This window comes from Lathyrus oleraceus, chromosome 5, assembly GCF_024323335.1.
Source record: "Lathyrus oleraceus cultivar Zhongwan6 chromosome 5, CAAS_Psat_ZW6_1.0, whole genome shotgun sequence".
NCBI lineage: Eukaryota > Viridiplantae > Streptophyta > Magnoliopsida > Fabales > Fabaceae > Lathyrus > Lathyrus oleraceus.
In genome coordinates, this window is record NC_066583.1 from 38,561,874 (window position 1) to 38,572,668 (window position 10,795).

Sequence of the window (10,795 nt, forward strand, 5' to 3'; positions counted from 1 at the left end):
TTGGCTGTCTGAAACCGAGCAACAGTCATCTCCAATTCCGCTTTCTCTGCAAGCAACTGATCTCTGGCTCTCTTCATCTCAAGGAATTCTTCCATACTGACAGAAGAACTTGGACCCTCAATCATAAGGCACCCAAGATCACCTCCAGGAAATGGTAGATGTGTAATCTCAATTCTCTTCCGAAGCCAATCATCAAATAGAGGAAAATACCGACTGTTGACCTTACCAAACGGGACCTTCCCTTTCCTCTGAATGTTACGCCATGCCCCAGACACCTGCATCAGCTTGGCCTGATCGCCCTCAGCTGAGAAGTAAAAGGACTCCTGAATCTCTCGCTCGAGAGGAGGAACCTCCATGGCAAACCCCATTTGTCTCCTAAGAAGCGTTGGATTGTAATTAATGCAACCCTGAACACCTATGAGAGGCACGTTGGGAAATCTCCCACAACTGTATATGAAATCCCGTCCAGCCAAACCATTATGAGTCCATGCAATATCATCAGCCCGCAAACCCATCAATCTGAAGGACCACTTAACAGTAGGATCAAGATGAGCAAAAGCACCTCTGGACGGCAAATATCCCATAAACCACCTGAATAGCAACTGAGCACAACACCGGATCAAACCACCACGCCTCTTCTCGTTTCTGTTATGAACCGAGTAATAGACATCTCCGATCAGAGTAGGAATAGGGTTCCTCTGCATGAACAATCTGATAGCATTATGGTCCACAAAGTTCTTCTGATTAGGAAATAAGATAATCCCATAAATGCTCACAGCAATCAGAGCGCAAACCGTCTTCCAATTACCCATAGCAGCATGTTCCTTGGCCTTAGCTTCCAAGAAACTCAAATGAAAACCAGGTAACTTTCCTTTCTCCTTCAAACCCTCCTTAACCATCTCCGGACTCAAATAAAGAGCACGGAAAATCCCAAGGACATCAGGCTCTCCTCTAATAGCAAAGAAAGGAATCTGATCTCGGATCGGAACACCCAGGATGCTAGCATAATCCTCCATCAGAGGCCCTAACAAATAATCGGGAAACACAAAACATCTCAGACCCGGGTCATAGAACTGGAGAAGAGTATGAATGGCGCTCCTGTCGCTGTCAGTGAGTCTGAAAACCATCTTCAGGATACTACCGTATGACTCTCTGAACATCCCCACATGGTCGGGAGTAATCAATGCTATCATCTCCTTCAGCACACCAATCTCAGGATCGAAGAAACTGTAGGCAATGTTGTCTTTCAGACCGGTCCTCATATCTGAACAGGAAGTCTCTCAACCAGGATCTCGATCAAAAATGTCCCTGCATATGGGTAAACATGTGTTAGATGCAGGTAAATGCAAAATGAAATGATGCTGATGAATGAATGCAATGCGTTGCCATCCTCCAAGTCGTCTGATCATCTGCTGCTCTGAATCACGGCTCTGACTCTGAACTGATCACAACCATCTGAGGGAAAACGTAACCACAAATCCACCTCAAAGGTTCCGAAATAAACGAAAGACAGATACACCATCATCATCATCAAACCATCTCTGAACAGATACCAATAACCATCTGAATCGGCCCGGGGAATCCTGAAATAAACGGATCCCCACTGATAAAATCGGCCCGGGGAATCCTGAAATAAATGGATCCCCACTGATAAATAACTTGGACAGCACTCCGGCGTCTCGGCAATAAATGACCATAATCAGGTCATCCTAAGGCGGATAATAGTCTCGACAATCGGGCAGAGATACTCAATGGGTTTGCCCTTTCGGGTGTGCCATTGTAGCTCTCCTGAGATCGTCTAAACCAAAGATCCGGGAAATGATCGGTCACCAGAGTCAACAGTTCAGATGAAGTAACTCAACCAAAGTGGAATACCCACAGAGGCAAGCACTATCAAATGAACCTCGTCCGGCTTGTGGTACATCATGCTGCCAGGCACATATTGACTTAACATGAAAGAGGCAACATGAGACCACACTAATCCTAGGTGTATACTCGGGCCTGGGTTTTAGCCCCACTCAGAACACCCACCCCAAACAGAGGAACCACCTGCACAGAGGACGACAACAATATGATAGTATGATGCATGCAAATATTTATGCAAATATATACACTGTTAGAATAACAAATGCAATAAATAAAGCAAAACAAGCAACCTAAACTATCCTAGAACGCTAGGAAGGACTCGCTTAGGGAAGATGGACCAGCACAGGTCAACATCCTATAAATCCCCAGCAGAGTCGCCAGCTGTCGCATCCGCGAAAAACAACCGGCGGGCTGAAACAAAAACACAACACAGAGCCGCCACTGCGCGGTATTTATCCCAGGATAGGGAAAGGAAACGCTCAGAGAAACCTGGAAAGGAAATGGTCTTGCGACCAAAGAGAAAGGGTAGGGGAGTCGGTTACGCAAGGGGAAGGTATTAGCACCCCTCACGTCCGTCGTACTCGACGGGATCCACGCTCTAAAAGAAAGAAAAGGTTGCTAAAATAAACAGACAAACATCATACACACACGCTAAGACAACACAGGTGGGGTTAAGAAGAAGAGAGCTCGATAGGACGTCGCATCCTATGCCTACGTATCTCGTCTGGAACGAGAATCAGAGCTGCCGTAGTTCGGCTCACGCACGCCAAACAAACAAACAAACACACAGGCAAACATGGAGCCTGAATGCCAATCACTGGACTTACATCAGCATCCGAACCAAGACGCACACAAAAGGGCAAACGTGGAGCCCGACCGCCAATCACTGGACTTACGTCGGCATCCGAACCAAACACAAGATAACAAGCAAACACACACAAAAAGAAAAAAAGTGCCCGGAGAGACCCTCGCACGGTCTCCTGCCTACATACCTCGTCTGGAACGAGGATCAGGGCGATGTAGTTCCCCTGAAAGGGAAAGAAATTTTAGCCAGAAACCAAGGGAAGACACACTACCAGGGAGCTGGACTCGAGCCTAGTGTTGTCATGCATCATTGCCCTACGTTGAGGTTTCTACCTACTTGCACAACTGCAAGCTAATCCTATCCAGGAAAGAAACAAGCATACAAGCATACCAGCAAACAGAGCAAACAAATATTCACAAAGCACACACTATAACCAGTCAAGTGAGGCTCAAACAATGGGTTTGACTGCCGAAGCAAGTCATCTGTACATGGGTAGTATTCGCTCTTAACCTTGCCATTACGGGGCTAAGGTGAAGCAGATGAGAGGTGAGTGAAGATTAGACTTCACAGCTCTTATCCCTGACCAGGGAGAGCTTCAGACAAAGGAGCGTGGGTCCAGAATGGAGGGACCCTTCTACGCTCAAAGACTCTGACTCGATTGTGCAACAGCACAAGATCTTGGGTTTGTGTCCCAATGCATCAACACACAGCCGTGTGAGCAGAGGGACGACTCACAGAATAGTGGGGGATAGATTGCATACCCCTTGGCTTCCACCAATTGCCTTTATCAAGGACTTTACCTGCTTGGGCACAATATTAAACAATCACAAACATCGCCTCTTAAGGAGGACTTCAGACAGTTGCCTGGCCAAGTAACAGGCCAGGTCTTCCAGACTACATGAAGAATAGAAGTCCTACCTCAAGTGGTTTAAAAACCAAGCAGCAGCAAGCAAGTTCTTAAAGAACTGTAAGCGACTAAATGTACCTGAAATCAATCAAGTATCATTAGTGCTCAGACAAACCAACAATAAACAGCAAAAGTCAATCTATACAGACAACACAAGTTAATGCACACAAGTGCAAGCTATAAGCTCAAGCTCAAGCATCAATCCCTATAAAACAAAGTCAAGTTAGTTTATAAACATCAACCAAACTCAATTCAAATTGCCTTGAAGCAATCTCCTTAAGCATTGTGCATTTCATCCTGAAAATCCACACCAAATGTGAGAAACTAGACCACTAGGCCAAGCCTAGGGTCCAAAAGGGAGAAAAAAATATAAACAGCAAGGGATGTTCAACCAAAATCAAATTAAGGCAAATCAAAAGCAAATACAATTGGTCCCATACTCATACCATTCACCATATTCATTTCATGCACAATTTAACATCAATCATGTAATTTGCAACACCAATTGACCAAACAGAACTATTTCACTCAAAAGCATACCAAATCAATTCCAAAAATCCTCAAATAATTCACACCTAAACAGGACACAATCAACAAGTAGCATGTCAATTTTCAGCTGAATTGGACAAAAGAAAGTAGGTCAATGAAAATCAAAAAGTCCAGACACAATTATTCAAGCCAATTCATAGCACCAACACATGCATTCACTTCAAAAATTCACAAAACAGTGACAACATATTAGAAATGAATGGGACCAAAACTATGATGTCCTATAATGTATCTATAACCATCATACCAAATTTCATCTTCATCCAAAACCATATGAGAATTTCACAAACAATATACCAACATGTATCACACAAGATTGCACAATGAACCAACAGAGAAGAAAATTATCAATCAATTTGAAAATGCAACCAAAAATCCCAGCAAAATTAACATGTTATCTTGACACATCAATGATCATTCATGCAAAGTTTCAATCCAATCCAACAATCATAGGTCATGCAAATAAATTCATGAAGTTGACCTAGCTAGGTGTGACACAAATTGTCACACCTAGATTCAAAAAATCATATCTCAATCATCAGGTATCCAAAAATCATAAACTTTTCATGGAAATCACCATCAACATGTCCAGAATAAGCACAAAAATTTCAATCATTTCTTTACAAGTATGAGCATTTCATGTTGAATTTGGCAAAACATACAAAAATTGTACACAAGTCAAAGATCAATAGGCCAGGTCAACATTTTTCCATGCACAACTTATGTAACCATGCCTATAAAAAACTAGAGAGAATTTGGGATCTATAAAAAAAAACCTCACTATTTTTGGATTAGTAAATATTTTTTTATGATTTTTCTAAGTTTTGTTAATTGTGAAATAATTATTTAATTGTTTTAATCAATTAAATGGATTCAGTGGCACATTTGTAATTCCAGCGTTCCAGACCAAAACACACGCGTTTCATTAATTCGGTGTCATGCGCTGATTGGCTAGGATTTGGCGCTAAACACCTTTCGAATTGGCTAGGCAAAAATCCAAGATCAAACATGAAAAGATGTCCAGAAACCTGCGTTCTTCCTCGAGCATTTTCCAGAAAATATCAAAACCTCAAGAACATCCAAACTCCATGAAAATTCACAAGCTTATAGTCATTGGAAAGGTCTAAGTGTGTAGAGTCCAAATATGTACATGATTCATCCTAATCTTAACTACATCTCATGAATCGAGCGAATTAGGTTTTAACATTAACTCTTCAAATCGAAATATCTCTCTCTACAATTAATCATAATCAAAACTAAACACATCACAACGATCTACATGCAACGATCTTTCAAACGCACATCACAATTAAAGCAACGGTGACGTTCGAATTCTAACCTTAAGTTGAAGACAGTGATGAATCTTTGAGTTATTGCACGCAAAAGTCCAAAACAGATGTAGATTGAAGTTCAGCAAGGTAATTGGAGAAGATAGAACAGCTCGAGAATGCTCCAATTATGAGAAATCGAAATTCGCCATTGATGAGCTCCTTTGCAACAGTTGAGATTCGTGAAGTTTTTGATGATGCTTTCCCAAAACAGTTGAAGAAGGAGATGATTGGAGGAGGAAGCAAAAGGAATTTCACGAATTGATGAAGAATTGAAGGAGTTTGGATGAATTTTGCTCTTGAATGTTCTTGGTGAATCTTGAGAATTGGAGGGAAAAGTAGTTAGAAATTTTGTGCAATTGTGATTCTCATCAAAAGTTAGTTATGATTAAGACTATATACTTCCATTTAATCCAGCTCTTAATCATCCAATTAGCAAAATGATATGTGATTAGCAAAAATGCATTTTACTAAGCAAGGGCAAAATGGACTTTTCACATAGGCCCTATGACAGCTGTATGACAGCTCACACATTCTCAAAATGCCATGTGTGATGTGTTGCAACTTGTCCCATGGTCATTGGCATTGTAATTCTCATTTTCACCATGTCATGGCACTTTATGCATTTTCAAGTGCAAGTTCAAAAATGAATTGTTCGAATATTGCACCTTGGATGTTTATGACCATTCAAACCATCTCTAATTGTCATTTGTGAGGTGTTGCAAAAATCCCCATGCCAAAATTCTCATTATTTCTCAACTTGGACCATTTTGCCCTTGGATTTTTAACTGTACACTTGAAAATTGACTTTTTGCATTGACCATTTTTGATGAATTCCAATTATGCACCATGAAATTACATGTTAAATGGAGTTTGCTCATAAAAAGATCATTCAATTTGGACACTCCATGTGGAAGTTATGCCACTTTGATTATGGGTCATTTTTGAAATTGAATGGACCATAACTTGCCAACCATACATGGGAAATTCAAGTTCTTGGACTTTTTGGAAAGGTGAGAACAAGATCTACAACTTTCATGTTGAACAAATTTTCATTTGAAGCTTCCTTGGACATGTAATTTTGTGGTCAAAAACTTTCCATTTTTGGAAACTTCCATTACAAGTCACTTTCTATTTTTGACAATTTTTGTTCTGACTTTATTTTCTCCATTCTTGAGCTTTGACATGTCAAATAACACTTGTTTCAACATGAATGAAGTGTATCCAACTCAATCCCTCCTCCAAATCCATTAAATCATGCACAGTTGACCACAGTTGACTTTTTCAACTGATAGATGAATTTAGCCATGCATAGATCAAACTGAGCTCCAATCTTCTGATGAAATGGCCCAAGGGTGAAACCCTAGCCTCAATAATCTCAATAAAACCATGGGATGATCCCCATATACATCATAGACCCCATCTCCTTCATATGCCCTGATTGGCCCAATGCAACTGATTAGGGTTGACCAGTGGTCAAAACCCTAACCTCAAGGTGTCTGCTCCAACACTTGATGATGACAAACCATGATGATGATGATGAATCATTTCAATCAAGATGAAGACCAATCTCCTTGAGAACCACAAAACCCTAATTTGGACCTCCACATCCTCAGATGATTAATGACCAGTCCAATGAAGCCCTAGCTTGCACATGACCTCTTCATCTCCTGATCAAGACTTAAGAGGATGACTTTGCACAATGTAACCACATGATATGCAATATGCAATGCCTAATGACCTAAAAATGATATGCAATATGTTAAACTAGTCCCAAGAGAGGAGGGCAAATTTTGAGGTGTTACACCGGCGGACATGCAATGGCTAAGAAATTGTTGAGAGCGGGTTATTACTGGATGACCATGGAATCTGATTGTTTTAAATATGCTCGGAAGTGTCATAAATGCCAGATTTATGCTGATAAGGTTCATGTGCCGCCAAATCCTCTGAATGTGATGTCTTCGCCGTGGCCGTTTGCTATGTGGGGCATTGATATGATTGGAAAGATTGAGCCGACTGCTTCTAATGGGAACCGCTTCATCCTGGTTGCCATCGACTATTTCACCAAGTGGGTCGAAGCAGCGTCATTTGCGAAGGTCACCAGACATGTGGTTGCCTGATTCATCAAGAAAGAAATCATTTGTCGTTATGGGATTCCCGAAAGAATCATTACTGATAATGGTTCTAACCTCAATAATAAAATGATGAAGAAGTTGTGAAAGAACTTCAACATTCAACATCACAACTCTTCCCCTTATCGTCCTAAGATGAACGGTGTTGTTGAGGCAGTAAATAAGAACATAAAGAAGATTGTGCAGAAGATGGTGGTTACGTACAGAGATTGGCATGAGATGCTACCCTTCGCCTTGCATAGGTACCGTACTTCAGTACGTACATCGACCGGGGCAACCCCTTATTCCCTTTGTGTATGGTATGGAAGCAGTCCTACCTGTTGAAGTGGAGATTCCTTCTCTAAGAGTCCTGTTGGATGTCAAGTTAGACGAAGCTGAATGGATTCAGACAAGGTTCAATGAGTTGAGTCTTATCAAAGAGAAGCGAATGGCAGCTATTTGTCATAGGCAATTGTATCAGAGTCGGATGAAGAGAGCCTTTGATCAGAAAGTGCGTCCTCGATGCTTCCAAGTCGGAGATTTGGTGTTGAAAAGGATCCTTCCTCCTCAGACAGATCACAGGGGCAAGTGGACTCCTAACTATGATGGACCGTATATTGTCACCAAGGTTCTTGATGGTGGAGCCTTAATGCTTGCAACTATGGATGGTGAAAACTTCACTTCCCCTGTGAACTCAGACGCAATTAAAAAATACTTCGCATAAAATAGACCCGCTGGACGATAAAAAGAATAGTCCAGGCAAAAAAATGGGCATCCCGGCGAACCAAGAAAATGAAAAAGGTTCGGGCAAAAGTTAGGGATTAAAAAATGAAAAGATTGTACACCCGGTAAGTTGAAAACCTGAAAGGGCAACTTAGGCAAAAATGGGTATCCCGGTGGATTGAAAACCCGAAAGGGAGATCCAGGCAAAAGTTAGGGATTAAGCGAATGGCTGCGTTCTGAGTAGTTTTGATTATCATCTTGTGTCGGTAACCGGAAACTTTCGAAGGATAGGAAACAGTCCAATCACCTTTTTCGGAGAGCTGATCATCTGTAGGATCTTGAAGACGAGTGAATCATAGCAGAATTGGAACCCGATAGAAATCCATTTCACATTGTCATTAGATTAATTTATGTTTTTATCTGTTGTGCAATTACCTCTTTCCAGGGATTGCTTCCTGATGTAAATACCTATTCAGAGGCCACTCAATCAATAAAATCATGTTATTCAGTACATCTCTGTGTTCATTTTCATTTTACTGTTTTGTTTGCAAAAATGGCGTCCGAATTTTTTATAAACATTGCATCATGAAACATAAGAGCTTTACAGGTACGTGCTTAATAAACATTGAAAATTGCTGTAAATTTTAAGTGCTTTGGATTGTCTATTCAGAACAGGTACACTCGGGGCATTTCCTTAAGGTCCCCATCAAATGATCGCGGATGTTTTTCCTTAACAGTTGGAATTTGGTATCTTATCCCTGTAGAGCTGGTCCGAGCGTTGGATTCTTCAATCCCCAGCAGGCTCTCACTGCTGTACTTCCCCAAGCATTTGTTTCAGATTATACATTCACCAGTAGAGTCGACAGTGTCTGACTGTATATCCCCAACGGAGTTGACAGTGTCAGACTGTATATCCCCAGCGGAGTTGACAGTGCCAGACTGTATCTTCCCAGTAGAAGCGGCTGCTCCTCAGAGTTCGATGCCAGATCGATGATCTCGACGCTAGACCCATGGTCTCTTTCCTTGAAGCAGAATCTCGGTAACGTATCGGTGTTTGCTTCCCCTGTTGAGTCGTCTCTCTCGCAGATTATGGTTGTCAGAACCACTGTCGCTTTCCTCAGTAGCAAGTTTTTAGTGTTATTCTCTCCCCAGTCAGAGTCTCAGTATTATTTTTTCATTTCCAGAACACCGCGTGGCCGGTCATTTCCCCACAGAGTTCATTGTGCTGTGTATCTCCAACAGCATTGCCTGGGTCCAGAAGATTGTGATCATTTCCCCAGCAGAATTCCTTGCCTCAGCTTAGCATTCTCTCTAATCAAGCATTTCGCATCCCTGCATGTAGAATCATATTGCATTGCATCCTCCCAAATTGCGTAGCATTTCCATTTTCACTGAGCATTACGCCATTGAAAAATTCAAACATACGCATGTAAAGCATAAGGCATTCTCGGTATCCCAAGTGATAAGCCAGAAGTTGTTTCCAGTACTCAGACTGAAGATTATTCATGACTTATCTTAATTATTCCCAGCAGGGGTCGTTGACCCACGCACCGCCTCAATTATCATTTTCCCTATTTCTGCCGATGCTGACAGGCATGAAAGTTTCCGGTATTCAGACCGAAGTGGCATTCAGGCCAGTTTTCCGATGTTCAGATCGAAGAAGTTTTCGACATTCAGGTCGATGCAACTTGTGGCATTCAGGCCAAGTTTCCGGTATTCAGACCGAAGTGGCATTCAGGCCAGTTTTCCGATGTTCAGATCGAAGAAGTTTCTGACATTCAGGTCGATGCAACTTGTGGCATTCAGGCCAAGTTTCCGGTATTCAGACCGAAGTGGCATTCAGGCCAGTTTTCCGATGTTCAGATCGAAGAAGTTTCTGACATTCAGGTGTATGCAACTTGTGGCATTCAGGTCAAGTTTCCGGTATTCAGACCGAAGTGGCATTCAGGCCAGTTTTCCGATGTTCAGATCGAAGAAGTTTCTGACGTTCAGGTCGACGCAACTTGTGGCATTCAGGCCAGTTTTCCGGTATTCAGACCGAAGTGGCATTCAGGCCAGTTTCCCGGTGTTCAGACCGATGTTTGATAATCAAGTATCGTCCGATGCTCAGATCGAAGTCATTTCTAGTATTCAGATTGATGAGCGGCATTCAGGCCATGGTTATTTCTATGTTACCATTTATTTTGGTATTCAGGCTAACATTCCTTGTTTCAGTGTTCAGACCGACTCTCACCGTACCAGACGGATTCTTTTTCAAGACCACCTCTTGGCCGATTCTGACAGGCATTGTTATTTCATTTTTTCACTTTAGTGTAAATTTTCTGGCATTTATCGTATTCAATCACTTGATACCTCGAAAGTGAGAAAGTCATTGCTATCTTCCTTTCGGGTTTCTAGTTGATTGAAAGGGGCAGCTGTAACACCCAAAAAATTTACCCTTCATTTTTCCTGGAAGCATGGGATTATGTTTTACACTTCATTAGCATCATATTAGGTCATACTCATT